This window comes from Carcharhinus amblyrhynchos, chromosome 10 (assembly GCF_965287045.1).
Source record: "Carcharhinus amblyrhynchos chromosome 10, sCarAmb.v2.hapA, whole genome shotgun sequence".
NCBI classification, from domain to species: domain Eukaryota; kingdom Metazoa; phylum Chordata; class Chondrichthyes; order Carcharhiniformes; family Carcharhinidae; genus Carcharhinus; species Carcharhinus amblyrhynchos.
Window position 1 is genome coordinate 33,771,551 of NC_137333.1, and position 14,871 is coordinate 33,786,421.

Sequence of the window (14,871 nt, forward strand, 5' to 3'; positions counted from 1 at the left end):
TTTGGAGAATAAGTAGAGAATATAAGAGCGTTAGAGAAGTGGAAAGCCACAGAATGACGTGCTCTTGTCAGTCAAATGCTGCTGCGGAAACTTGGCTTCTCCCCTGACAATTTCCATTTTATATACTCTGAGAAAACAAAGCTAATACAAAAGTCAATAAAGCTGTAAAGAAGTGGGGATGTGATGCTGGATTCTCCTTGGGTATTTATTGTGTCTGATTGTGGAATATAACTTACCTCTCTACTAGACTAACCCAATATAAATATTTCTTGTGACCGGCAGGTTGAGAATGTTGCACTTAAAGGTATCCAGCACCTTTAAAGGGATGAAGAGCGGGTGGGGAGTTAAATATTGCATTGTGATTATCTGAATAGTTACTCTGGGGTGAACATGAGAAGAACTAACACCAACATTTCCCAATATTACTGTGGGGTTTTGCTACAAAATGTGGAGAGAAGAAGAAACACCTGCAGCATGTAGGAGGACACCCAGGAAGTATTGGGAAGATAGAGTAACAATGCTCCAAGAGCATGGTGCACAGCAAGGAGATGTTTAACAATTTGCAACAAGTGCTCAATGTGAGTGATTTTAATGTGTAAATAACATATTCTCTCAACTGCCTAACGAACCTCATCTGTTGTTTCATTCAGTACACTCATCACCTACTGACCAGAAAGCTTATCAATCAGTATTCAACCTCACCCACATTCAGTTGGCCCTATTGCAAGACTTGCACCCGGAATTCACAGCTCACAAATACTGGCAACAATTCAAATGTGGCAGCTACAAAACATAGACACATTGCAGGATAGTCACTAACACACATCTTGCAGGAGATGACAGACAGGAACAGGCCCTTTGGCCCTCCAAGCTTGTGTCAATCATGATGCCTGCCTAAAATAAAACTGAATGCACTTATGGAGTCTGTATCCTTTCATTTGCATCCTATTCATGTATTTGTCTAGTTACCCTTTAAATGCTGCTATCGTACCTGCTCCCATCACCTACCTGGGCAGTGAGTTCTAGACATTTACCACCCTCTGTATAAAAAAACTTGCCTCACACATCTCCTGTAAACTTTTCTCCACGCACCTTAAACCCTCGTCCCCTAGTACTTGACATTTTCACCCTAGGGAAGAGCATCTAACTATCCACTCTGTCCATACCACTCATAATCTTGTAAACCTCTATCAGATCACCCCTCAACTTCTGGCATTCCAATGAGATGGCCAGCATTAATGGAGTCAATGCTGGTCATCAGAGTATTGGGCATCAGTGGGCATCTTTCATTGAATAGAATCATAGGATCTCTACAATATAGAAGGAGGCCATTCAGCCCATTGTGTCTGTACCAACCACAATCCCACCCAGGTCCTAACCTTGCATTCCCACACATTTACGCTGCAAATATTCCTGACACTAGGGTCAATTTAGCACAGCCAATCAATCTAACCCATACATCTTTGGTCTGTAGGAGGAAACCGGAGCACCTGGAGGAAACCCACCTGGACACAGGGGGAACATACTTGACTTTTTCACCCTAGGGAAGAGCATCTGATGATCCACTCTGTCCATACCACTCATATTTTTGTAAACCTCTATCAGATCACCCCTCAACTTCTGGCATTCCAATGAAATGGCCAGCATTGATGGAGAAAATGCTTGTCATCAGGGGACTGGGCATCAGTGGGGTCTGGCAAATAAGGTTCTGGAGGGATTAATGATAATTGCTGCAGAAGTGAATCCAGAATGGCAAGTTGCTTCCTTGGGTCATTGACATGGATGTCACTAAGCAGCTGCAGAGGTCATGGTCCATACTAGTACCAACAACATGAGTAGGAAAAGGATGAAATCCCTGTAGATGTATTTTACAGAGAAAATAAATTAGCAGTTGAGTCTTCAATGATCGTAACCACTGGATTACTCCTGATGCTATTCAGTGCTGAGTTTAGAAATAGGATGATAAAGAAGAAAATTGTGTGGCTAGAGAAATGTCGCAAGAGAGAACATTAGATTCCTGGGAAATAGAGATGAGACCTGAACAGGCTGGATGAATGAACGGAGTGGGACCAATGTTCAGATGGAGGGATTGCTAGTGTTACAGCAGGGGATTGAGACTTGAATTTAGGGCTTCTGGCTCAGACATAGGACCATTACTTAAGCTACCAGACTTCTGTAGAACTGCAGTGTGGAAAGCCTTTAGAAATGATAATCTGGGTCAAATTTAATTGTCACCTGGACAAATGTGGATTAAGGAAAGGCAGCATGGATTAGGGGAAAGTATGTTGAACTAATTTGATTGAGTTTTTTGATGAGGTAAGAGAAAGGATTGTGATGTTTGATGTGCATGAGTTTCCAAAATGAATTTGATAAAATGCCATGGATACAAAGTTCCTGAATGAAAGGAAGCAGAAAATAATAGTAAATGGTTGTTTTTCAGATGGGGAAGGGATATGTACTTTAGCTCCCCATGGGTTGGTATTAGGATCACTGCTTTTTCAGATCTCTGTTAATAGCCTAGACTTTGGTGCACAATTTCAATATTTGAAGATCACACTAAACTTGGAAGTATTGAAAGCTATGAGGAGAATACTGAAAGTCTTCAAGAGGATACGGGCTGGCTGGTGGAATGGGCAGATATGTAGCAGATTAAGTTTAATGCAGAGAAATATGAAGTGATATATTTCAGTAGAAAAAAATGAGGAAAGGTCATTTAAAATAAAGGATGTAATTGTAAAGGGAGTGCAGGGTCAGAAGAACCTGGATGTACAGAAATCATTGAATGTGGCAGAACAGATTGAGAGACTGGTTAGTAAAACCAAGGATCCCTGGTTTTATAAATACAGGCACAGAGTACAAAAGAGAGAAAGTTATGATGAACCTTCTTAAGATATTGATCTGGCCTATTTCTTCCCTTATCTTTCATCGAATAGAATCATAAAATCCCTACAGTATAGAAGGAGGCCATTCAGCCCATTGAGTCTGTACCAACCACAATCCCACCCAGGCCTTATCCCCGTATTCCCACACATTTACCCTGCGAATCCCCCTGATACTAGGGTCAATCTAGCACAGCTAATCAATCTAACCCGCACATCTTTGGACAGTGGGAGGAAACTGGAGCACCTGGAGGAAACCCACCCAGACACCGGGAGAATATACAAATTCCACATAGACAGTGACCCGACGCCAGAATTGAACCCGGGTCCCCAGTGCTCTGAGGCAGCAATGCTAACCATAGTGCCACTGTGCCGCCCATGTGAGTGACTATAGAAAAGATTTATGAGAACGGTTCTGGGAATGAAGGATTTTACCTACATGGATAGTATGACAAAGCTGGCGCTGTTGTCTTTGGAGACGAGAAGCTTGAGAGGAAATTTGATTTAATGTTCCAAATCATGAGGGACCTGAAGAGAATATACTTGGGTGAAATTGATCCTATTGGTGAAAAGACCGAGAATCAGAGAATATGGATTTTCTAAATATATTTGCCAAAAATATCAGTGGTAACATGAGGATTTCTTTTTACCCAGGGAATGGTTAGGATCTGGAATGTATTGTTTAAAAATGTAGTATTAGCAGACTCAATTGTGGCTTTTAAAAGGGCATTGGATAATTATCTGAAGAAAAATACATGTAAGATTACAGTGAAAACATGGGGGAGTGGGACAGGTTGAGTTCCTTGTGCAGAGAACCGGCATGGGCACTCAGTTAAATGATCTGCTCTTGTTCTGCATCCACTCTATGATTCGGTCCACATACCCACCATTAACAGTTACTCCCTGCTACTTTAGTGCATGCTCTTTCGTTCCACTTTCCAAATAGTCAAGTTCAATTTGATTTCCTTTGTATGGAAACCTTAGAATGTACCTTTTGATGAAAGGATGCACCACTGTCAGTGGTAGTAATGATTGACAGCAGTTTATGATATAGGAGACTTAAAAGTGCATGCACATCATATCACAATACTGTTCACCTTTGCTGACCTACAATGGCCCCCATTCCAACAATCTCTCAATTTTTAAATTCTCATTCGTTTTTTTCAAATCCTCCTATGGGTTAAGGCCTCCCTATCTCTCACATCCTCCAGCCCTGCAACCTTACAAAATCCTTGCACCACTCAAATTTGGATCTCTTCCACATCCCTAGTTTTAATCAATCCATCATCAGTGGCTGTTGCTTAAACTCTGGAATTCTCCTCTGAAAGGTAGGTAAATGTACCCTGACTAACCTTGACCAACTTTATTGGACACTTTATCAAGAAAAAACAATATTCAATCTCTTCACAGGACTCTGCATATCTACACTAGCTATCCACTTCTGACACAAGATTCTGAAGATTCCCTACACCTTAACAACAAATCCCTGCCACTATATTTGAAATGCTGTCTGAAAGATTGATAATACCAGGTAGAAAAAGCAGAAAGAAAATATTGTTCCTTTTATACCCCTCTTTCTGTCCTTCTTGAAGATTCTGTATCCAATACTGGCATTGGCCAGGGAAAGAACATCCAAAGAAGTGACTACTTTCCATATTTGGAGATTGCAGAACATGGTTTTGAACCTTCAATTGTCAAGTGCTGTCCTTGTCATGTTTTGCCTCTGGCCTTTTACTGAGCTGGGTGTCGCCAAGCCTGCATTGCATTCTTCTAACAAAGCAGTTTCACTGGAGGCTTAAACAATGTGGCCATTATCACATGGCCAGGCAGTTCCAGGCCTGTCTGGTTTCATTGGGAAGTTCAAGGCCTGGCTGCATAAAAACTATATTTTCCAGCTCTGCAGTTTGCAAATTGTAGGATCCAGCTAGGTTTAAACTTGGCTTCCACATTTCAAGTTTTTATCCATGTTCACAAAAAAAAACAATTTCTGTAACAATTCTGGAGGTCATGGGTCATGTGACCACTTCTCCATAATCTCTCTACTTCTCCACCTCCCTCTCTTTCTCTCCTGTTTTAAGTCTCTCCTTAGGATTTTCCTCTTTGGCTAAACATTTAGTCTATTATCTCCTTACATGGTGCAGTGTCAAAGTTTGTCTAATTCTATGAAGTACTTTGGGACATTTTACTGCTCTAAGTTGCTATATAAGTGTCAGTTGTCTTTGCTGTTGAACCTTCATGGCAACATTTCAGCTGTGTGAGATAATCTGGTTTGTTAAACCTTTTTGCAATTTAATCGGTCAACCTGTAAGTTAGCACTGAAATCAGAGGGTGGAATTTCATTTTGGAAGAGTAGGCGGGTCAGGATGCAGCTGGACAGTTCAGCGCGATCAACAGTTTGCCAGTAAACTGACTCCAACCCATTACCTTCAGAGCAGCATTTTCAGCTGAATGCTCACAAACCCTTCAGGAGAAGCATGAGTCAATTTCCAGAAGGTGATCGTTCAATTAGAGCAATATTGGCACACTCTTATCAGACTTCACATCAGGTCTATGGGCTTCCCAGACTTCCTGAAGTTTGCCAGCTAAACTAAAGTGAATGCAGAAGCAATTGAGGGTGCTGAAGCAAACTTAGACAAAGATGCCAATAAATGCTCAGTACTCACAATTGCTTTCTTGCCTGCTAGTGGGAAAGGTTTTGTTCATAATACTTTTACTGGGAGGTTCTTTGTACAATTTAGTCACTTTCTTTACACTGGAGGTTTGGACTATCACATCAGGATGGGTGCTGCTTTATGCTATCTTGGATCGAACCTCAGATGAGGGTCATGATGAACAGTGACAGTACCAGCAACAGCAGCAGTTGGTTCTTTACAGACCTGCTGCATGGCAAAAGAGGACAGTAAGAAGTCTCACAATACCAGGTTAAAGTCCAACAGGTTTATTTGGTACTAAACGCCACTAGCAACTCACCTGATGAAGGGGCAAACCCTGAAAGCAAGTGGCTTTTACTACCAAATAAACCTGTTGGACTTTAACCTGGTGTTGTGAGACTTCTTACTGTGTTTACCCCAGTCCAACGCCGGCATCTCCACATCAAAGCAAAAAAGGAAGCAGAGAGCTAAAGCCCAAACTGGGTATTAGCCGCAAAACCCCACGGTCTACAAACAGAGACGGTTTCCTTGGCAATACTGAACACTAGTCTCTCAGGAGGTTCAGGTTGTCATATCAACTGGTGGCAGACGCCCTCAGCCTCCTAGAAAAAGACTTGCAAACTGCTGGACCCATTTTAAAGTATTACCTGGGACTGTGAAAGTCGCCACCACCTTCAGCATTTTTGCTTCCATGTTCTTTCAGAGATCTGCTTCTAACACTTATCAGTTTGTCAAACTTTGCCACAAATTATGCCAATCAGAGTGAGTGGGTGCCCAGTTTTAAGGCTCTGGTTAGCTTTCCACAGGAGCAAGGTGTCACTGACAACACACATTTGACATTTCAGCATGTTCAGATCACACAAGAATGTTCATTAGCCATTAAGAATTCCACTTCATTAATCAGTAGCTGGTGTGAAACCACAAGAAGATCAATAAGCAGTTACAAGATTCTCTGGAAGCTGTTTCATTCCCTGAAAGCTCGTTGGTGACAAGACACCTTTAAACATTGTTCCGGTTTTTGATCAGTGCCAGCAGCAATGAAGCCCAAAGCCCTGCAATGAATGTCATGTGAATATGAGCTTTGTGTTTGAACAGGCCACTGAGATGCTGAAGATGTACTTTGATGTCTGGGCATAGCTGGTGGCTTGCTTTCTTATACAGCAACCAGGATCTCCAGAAAGATTGTGGTTGCCTTACTCTGCACAGCATTGTGTATCAGTGAGGCTTTGGAGACCTGCAGGTGAAACAATGCAAAGGGCTCAGATCCTCCTCAGATGATGGTAAAGGTAATGAACCCAGTCAGTTGTTCCAGAGATTCCAGAGAGATCCTTATTACTGATCATGTGCCAGTCTATATATGTCACTGGGAAATGCAACAGCCAGTTTTCCTGCCACTCACCACCGCACCCCTCTCAATGCCTTTGGCATGAACAAGTTGGGCCAAAGGGCCTGTTTCCATGCTGTAAACCTCTATGACTCTATTATTCAATGCCATTGACACAAAGTAGTCCTGCATTTAACCTGCTTTTTTTTACCCCATTCAATAGCCTCCCACTGATCCCCATTAATTCATGTATTCTTGTTCGTTGTCAAGCATATTAGGAGGGCACTGATTACCGAAGACATTCGCCAAGTTGTGCTGAATACATAAAGGGAAATAACATACATGAATTAGTCCTGTCAAGGTAAGAAAATGTTGCAAGTCATCTTCATGAAAATGGTCATATTTCACTTGCTGCTGAAATCAAATCAATCTGACTGAATATCATTTGATCTGTGGGTACCTTTTGTTTAATTGTGTCGCCAGGTAGTTGGTACCTTCCCATTTTTTTTCCATTTCCAACATCCAGGGATATTGAAATTCCACCAATCTCAAGTCCCTCTTCCTCTGTGCTACTTTGTATGATATGTTTGGCAGGTTCATTCTGGGACCCTCCCTCTGGTGTTCTGAACTCTCGTATCCTGCAAAGAAGGAAGAGACACATGAGTGATTGTAATAGCATTTATTCCTCTAAAGGATGGAGTATCTTGTGAGATTGGCTATGAAAGCATGGAATTGCATAAAGAAACTGTCATTGGGTAGAATAGATGTGAATATGAGTAATACACAAAACAAAAGGATGGGTGCACCTGCAAGGTAAATGGGCGTAAGGAGTGATACACTGGAGTAAGCTTGACTAGGTCAGTGAGGGTATGGGATAATTGTCACAGCAGGATATAGGTTGATGTGCCATTTTACGCTTTTTTTCCCTAAACCACCTATGTTGTTAAACCACCTTCTGCACTGAATTCAAGAGTGCAGCATCATCTGCTCACTGCTGACCTCCTCTTTCGCCTCGAACTTGGTCTCCATTGTGGACCTCTCCTATCATGGGAAGGGAGTAGCATCTCACTGATTTCTCGCTACTCTCAGCAGCACACCATTGGAAGGAGGCACAGCCTTTCCCCATCTGCCAATTTATTTCTCTTAACTCTAAATTCCTTCAACTTGTATGTTTGGAGTGTCCTTTTAAATGCTGAAGTTGAGATTACATTATGCAGATCCGCATCACACCTTCTGCTGTAGATTGGATGAGAAACCCTAATGTTGAAATTATAAAGCATTTGAAATGTCACTGGTGTTCATGCTGCTCTGCTGGGTTTCCACACTACTATCGAGCCTCCTCTCCCCTATTGGTTTCCAATGTGATGCAGAATTAAGACTGGCGCCAGAATCTCCCGGATGTAATCCTGTACACATTCCATCATACAGTAACAGATTTCCAATATTTCTGGAGAAAGTCATTTTAGTGTTGGCTCGTATTTGTTTTTTGGCTTGCAAGTATAATATGGCAGCAAGATCCAATGTGATAGAAACTGTAATAGAATTTTCATCGCATATAATTGCTTTCAGTGAACAAACCAATGAAATTAATGACTGTAACATTTGGGAACAATTTGGGAAATTGAGACCAATAATGGTCGACTCAATATTTGGACTTTGGTCATTAGATTTACATATAAATGTAACCATAACATTCAGTCATAATAAATGATTTGATATCTTGCCTTTTTATGGTTTCTACACTGCACAACCCTCAGTTATTTTGTTAGTGAGTGGCAAGTCTCTGTAATTATTGACTATGTCTAATTCTTGCCAGCTATGCAGGGCAAGTTAATGCCCTTGTTGTAACATAGACATGAAAATCAATAAACAGCTTGATTCCTACTTTTCTTTCCATTCATCGAGTCTGGATAATATCGTAACCCATACTTTTATTGCTTCTGTGTATTATTACTTAAGTATATGTACCAGCAGGGTATCTAGGTGCTAGCAGGGGTTGGCAGCTCCAGTCTGAATATTAGTTCCTGGCATTATAAGCAACTCACAGTATGGCTCTTTTCACACTGAAAATAAAGAGGAGGTATTTATAGACTGGCACTGCCAACCCATAGCTGGCATGGAATTTAAACAAAGAAAGTAACTGGAATTCACAAGCATCCACTGAACTAACAGGATCCTGTTGTTAAAAGGACTGCCATGTTTCTTTGCTTTATATTTACTGCCTAAGAACCTGAGTTCCATGAGGGTAACATGGGCACAGTTCTCTCCATTTTCCTACTGGAGCTGCTAACCCAACAAAGCTATGGAGTTATAAGTCTCCTTTTTACTCTTAATCAAAGCTTTCAAATTATATACATCAATTCATGTTCCTCCCAAATTAAATATTGGGTGATTACAACAAACTGATTGTACAAATTAAATATTACCATTTTCAACACTTTCAGTTCCTCTAAAGTAGCAAATTTTTATTATGCTTGCATGTTTTTTTTTCCATAGCCGTTAATACAAAATAAAACATCCTGCTGGTTGAAGTGTTTAAAATTGTATTGTCATAAAACACAGTTCTGCAAAATTGAAAAGTTAAAATTGGAGGTTTAAGTGTTCTGAATTAAAGAAATTTAGCAAATATCCCATGGTTTTACTCAGGATATGTTGGAGTATATGAGGATATGCCTTGAGAAGCATAGAGTCTTGCTTGATGAGAGTGGGGCCAGTTCCTGATCACTGGCCAGCTTGATTGCTGACAACAACCCCGCATCACTGTCCTTGCGATCCTCCCCAACTTCCGATCACTGGGCTCCTGTGTCTGGCCAGCCTCAAACCCCACTGCTCCCCCGATCCACCTTGATCCCCAACCTCCCCATCCCCTGCAGTCCTGATTGATCCCCCCAACCATGATGGCCAGCCCTGATTGCTGTCCTCCCTCCATCTGTCACCGCCAAGTGCAGTGTCACAGCGGGATCCCCCCCATCCCCATTAGGCACCATCCTCCTCTTGCCCCACCCCTTGGCATTGTCCAATGTCTGGTGGGCAGTGCCAAGATGCCCCTGGGCATTGCTACTTTGTGCCTTGACAAGTGCAAGGGGCTCAGGCTGGTAATACCAAGCTGGCAATGCCCGGGGGCATCTGTTAACCCGACTAGGGTCAGGCCGCCAGCTCCCTGTTAGTGGAGAGCTATTGTAAACCTTACTGGAGTGAAACACTCTAGAAGAGTCTAACAGCTTGAAGACTTCAGTCTCGCTAATTATATGTCAGTCGTCATTACCATAATTTATTTAGCTCCCTATGTATTTCTGGCAGGGAGCTGATGACGCCAGTAATCTCGTGGCTGAAGGCATGCAGAGGCTGTGGTGCCCAGGAGGAAACTCACTGAACATCCTCTGCTTGAGTCTCCCAACCTACTGCACTGTTAAAACAGCACAGCAGGATAGGAGAATTGCCCCCAATCTTTTCCCATTGCTTTTATGTATACAGTCTAGGTATCTGTTGAGATTGCAGTTCTGAAGTCTATTTGTTTATTCAGGACTGTTGACCGCAATCCAACTGTCTAATCACTTTACATGTTAGTAACATCGCTTATACAGATGTGTTGAAGAGTCTTCTTGTTTATGTGGTGAGTTTTATGGTTATAAGCAGTGGCTTTCAACAATTATAACAAGACTTACGAGTCCATGAAGAGAATAGTGGGTGAGGTGGCTGACGGCATCAGGCTAGGAGGTATAAAGTAGGCAGAAGGGTCAGCAAACAGGGGAACTGCTGGTTACCTCAGAAACATTGTGCTGAGGCTGTTTGGGAGTGGAAGCTAGCCTTAAACTCACTCTGGACTCAGCCCATGGCATGCCCACCTCCAAGCCACTTAGGAATTGGACTGCCCAAAGATTTGACCTAGCGGTCACATGATTGAGGCAAGATCATGATGGCAGGATGATCCTGTTATCGAATTCTCAACATAAAAATCTGGCCCCCATGTCAGAAACGAAACAAACACTTTCCAGTTTCATAGTGAGAACATTCATTAATGTATTATTCTGCTGCTGAAGTGGGTCAGCATGCAAACTGACCTGTCCTTTTAAAACATGACTTTAAATCCAGAACTAATTCCTTCTAAACAAATTGTTGCTGACTGCTTCTCTATTGACTGACAGCACCGGGAAATTACAGGTTTCCTTTATTTTAATACCTTTCTTTTAAAACAATAGTTTGCAAGCGGTAAGAAAGCAATACATGGCAAAGTGTGGCAAGATGTATGCAGCAGCAGGTCTCTCACATTACCACTCATTACGAGTTTGAGGAGTACCTCTCGGCCTAACTCTGCCATTATCTGGTTGCTGCTTCTCTGTATTTTCTGATCCATTTTGCTCCTTTTCTTCTGGTGCTTCTGTCTGTTTCTTTTCTTCCCTTTTCACTTTTGTCCTGGCAATTTCACCTCACAGACCCAGTAAACTTCAATTAGCAACAAAACAAATCAAATTCCAGCCATGATTCAATCGTCTGTTCGTTAGATAATTATAGATGACAATGGCAATCTAGCCCAGCTCATGTCATCCATCCAGAATAACATGTGAACATATGAATTATGAGCAGGAGTAAGTCATTCGGCCCCTCGAACCTGCTCCACCATTTGATAACATTGATTTATATTATACGAGTGACGACAACTCAGAAGTATTGAATTGGCTGTAAAGTGATTTGGGATATTATGAAAAGTGCTGTATAAATGTAGGGTTTGTGTTTCTTTCTTTACACCTGCATGCACTAGGCAAAGTGACTGTAGCAGTGGTCAAATTGGATGGGCAGTGCTGATTCTGTAAGGATAATTAATCACACAGCAATCAACTGAAAGTGGCTACAAAACAACTCACTCGGTAACTAATACAACCATACCATTCTGAATTATCAGACACCAATCCACAATATACCATAAATGGCATCTGCTCCTTTTACACTAATGACACCAGTGCTCTGGGAGTTATCAATCAGGCATCGGCCAGTAGTTTAGGAAAAATGTAAGGTGGAATTCTCCAATCTTGCATGTCCCACCACCACTGCCAGCAAGAATGGAGGATTTGGCACTCAACCAAATCTCCTTTTACAGCAGCTGTACTGGAGAATCCCAGCCACGGACGAGGTTGAACAATTAAGGCAGACGATTAAGTTGTTGATCTGAATTTTTCAGAGAAGGTACATAATTTTGGTGCGGCCTTAACTCAAGAACTGAATTGTTTCCCCATCCGCAGAATACAAATTGTGTTAGATAAATTATTAAACACTGGGAACTTACAGTTCAGAATGAAAAATGTAATTAATAAGAAGCTTCAATGCAAAAACAGAGTGACATTCCATCTCATACCACCACATCTTGTTCAACCTTTCCATGCTCCATGTCCCAGCCCAATTCTCTAACCTCTCCCACCCCTTCAACATCCACAACCTTCATGCCACACGTCCAACAGCCCCCAACCTCCCACAGCTCTCAAAGAGTCACCAACTTCCTCCATGGCCATGAACAATTCCCCACTATCTATTCAGCACCCACAAACTTCCCTCCCATTGTTCAGACAGCCCCCAACCACCCCCACCCCTTCTATTTCCCCAACCTCCATCCACACAATCCAGCAGCTCCCAACTTCTCCCCCATCCCTCTTAGATGCCCACACCTCTCTCCACCTCATCCACCATTCCCCAACCTCTCTACAACCTCCCCCACCCTCCAGCTCCCCAATTCCCACCATCCTCTCCAACAACCTCCAGGCTCCCGACCCTCTAACATCACCCAACCTCTCCCCACTCCTTCAGCAGCTTCCAGTCTTTCCTTCCACCAACCATCTCCCCCAGACAATCTCCTTCCTTCTCCGAACTAGCTCACCCCTCCCCCAACTATCCTCCCCCCTTCCAATCATCTCCCTACTTCCTTCTTCAACCTGAGCATCCAATTTGTTCTAAAATAGAGATTTCATTTACCATTTTTCAACTGAGAACCTTCTTATTTGCTGCACTGCTGTTGACCTTTGGCAGCTTTGTTATTTTCTGATTGGCTTTTAAAAGAATTTGAAACCATGAAGTTGCCTGAAGGTCGGAAACAGCAGTGAAGTAACTCAGTGAACCTGATCGGACAGACCAACTTTAAAAAAGCCAGAAATCTCAAGTCTCCTGCCTCTGGCTTCTCAGGCTGGGAACAACAAGAAACTTAGTTTAGGGCAAAGAGTCCTGGCATCCCTCAGCCTCCCCCAACTCTCTCCCTCGCAGACCCTGGCCGTTACCACCTAGAAGACAAATGCTTTATATATTGTGGAGAAACCACACAAACTTGGTTCCCTGGAGCATCAAAGACTCTCAAGTCACTGTGTAACAGTCACATGCAGGTGGCTGCCTTCATAACAGCACTTCTGCTTGAAGTGCAGCTGATAAACTGGACTTGATCTTTGAGTCTGATCATTGATCCTTCCTTAAAGACAATCATTGATGGACGAGAAATGCTGCAAGGAACATTTCCATCCACAACGCTTAAGTATTCAGCAATCTTATTTGAAGGTCTGGAGAAGGACACAGCCTTCCATTGCTGGACAGGCATGGACATAACCTTGGATCTGATGGTGTCAACGAGAGGCAGATGTCAGAATGCAATCTTCACTGCCTGTGATAAGGATTTCATTGATTCTGTTAACATTCTCATTGAGGGTATTAGCATACTAAAGCAGACTGTAACATTTGTGTCAATAATGATGTGTATATACAATGCACTTACCTGAAGAAGCCTCTGTGGGCTGCAAAGGTACTGGCCTATGAATCTTTCTAACCCCATATAGATATGTCTACTTCAAGTCACATTACATGAACACATTTTCCCCCAAAATGTTTTAACCATGATTACTGAACAACTTTTACAACATGATTTAGCAAGGGATTGGCTATGTATTTAAAAAGGAAAAATTCTGAAGCAAAATTTGTGGATACGACAGGGAAACAGGGTAGACAGTTCCATCTGAAAAGCAATTATGAGTGCATCCTTGATAGCTAAATGTCTTCTTTCTGCATTATAACTTCATGATTATATGAAACTTGCCATTGGTGCCGTAAGGGAAATTCACTCAGCTCAATCAACATCAAAGGGAAAGTTACTAAGAAAATTCCATCTACTTATTTATTGTCCACGTTTCAAAGATCCACGTGTACTATGCTTATTGTACAGCCTTCAAACATTTCTGTTAAGCTCCTTTTTTAAGAAGCTGAAATAAATTTAGCAGATCAGCACAAACTGAAGATGTCAACTGAATTTTTTTTTGGAATCATTTTAAATAAATATGAACACTGTACCAGGTGGCAGTAATGCAAAGAAGGAAGACTAAATTTAATACTGGTTATAGCAGGTTTGACAGAATGCACATCAGGCATGACGATGGACAAAAATAATCAAAAGGGAAACAAAAATCCCTGTGCTTTTTTTTGTATGCTGCATTCAGAAACTCATCTGCTCCTGTTCAGATTTTGCTGATGACATTTCAAATAGCCCATCACCATCTATTTTCCATATAGAATATGTCAAAAGCTATTTTATTCACATCTGACTTGGATTGGATGTATTTCTCTCTAGTTAAGGTACTCCAAGAGGAGATAAGCAAGATTGCAGTACTGGAAGTATAGCTCAAACAGAAAGCAACAAGTTTCAATCTCCTAAAATTAAACCACTGTTAATAATAGATGTCAACCCTGGTCTAACAGTAACAATTTCGACTCTGAGTCACAAGATTATAGGTTCATGTCCCATTGTATTCTTATACAATGGAATATTTTGCGAAATGGGAAAAACCATAAATGTTGATGTTGAAAGAGATTTGGGTGTGCTTGTACAAGGGACACAAAATTAGCAGTCAGTTGCAGCAAGCAATAAGGATGGCAAATAGAATGTTGATTGTTATTGCAAGAGGATTGGAGTGCAAGAAAACAAGGGGGAGGGGGCAATTTTGCCAGAATTTGGCAATGTGTCAGCTACGGCAAGAAAAATGAATGAATCCCACCG